This window comes from Cololabis saira, chromosome 20 (assembly GCF_033807715.1).
Source record: "Cololabis saira isolate AMF1-May2022 chromosome 20, fColSai1.1, whole genome shotgun sequence".
In the NCBI taxonomy this organism is placed as follows: domain Eukaryota; kingdom Metazoa; phylum Chordata; class Actinopteri; order Beloniformes; family Belonidae; genus Cololabis; species Cololabis saira.
Window position 1 is genome coordinate 22,933,531 of NC_084606.1, and position 1,002 is coordinate 22,934,532.

Genomic DNA, 1,002 nt, shown 5'->3' on the forward strand with positions numbered 1-1,002 from the left:
ACAGAGTGATTATGGGACCAAAACTTTTCAAGGAAATGCGATACAGTGAGTGGCATTATATTACAGGTAATCTCACATACATTCTGTATCCCTAACCAGTCCAGATCTGTGGAAACGGAGGCTGGTTGCCATACCATTCAACCAATCACATAAGTTTATTAAGCAGTTGCATCGCAACACAGGTTAAACTATGGCAACATTATGACCAAGACTTTAACAATATTTATAAAAGTCAAGTTACATTCAGGTTCAGTCTTGTGCCTGTGTCACTGTTCTTTTTGTTTTTCCGGGTTATATTTTCTTCACTTTTAAAGCAAGAACTGTTGGGAAGATTCATCTCTAACGGAGCCTCCACATCCTCACACTATCCTGACACTCGTCTTCACTGACAGGAGGTCAATTTCAGATCGGCCATCACTTCTGTCTTCGTAAACAAACACTGACATTGAGCGGCGACCTGTGACATCAAGTCGACGTGATAGCGTGATAGCGCCTGATGATCAGTGATTGGATGAACTGCTGCACTCAGAGATAATTCTTTGCTTTTGATTAAAGTTGGATAAAGTTTGAGGTCTATTTAGTTTGAATATGTATTCTTTTCAAATAAATAATGAAAATGATTACCATTTGTATACTTATTTTGATGTTTGGGTGTTTTAAGTTGACGTGTTGGCTGTAAAAATAAATTTCACCCTTAAAGAAACTCTAAGTATCAACTCCTCTTCTGACCACATGGGGGCAGCATATCACAAGAAATATCATGCATCATCCCCTGGCATAAGACACAACAAAGTGCACCTCTGTTGGTACAAAGTGGTATTACAAGACATCCCAGTTCCAAACGCATTAACAGTAGTTTTATTAGTGGCCCTTTTTCTCAACACAGCAGATTTCTTTTGCCATCATTTGGTCAGAGGTGGTATTGTGATGAAGTTGCTTCAAACATTAACTGTCTGCACTGAATATACATTTTTGATATCAAGATAACTGAGTTTGTTGTTC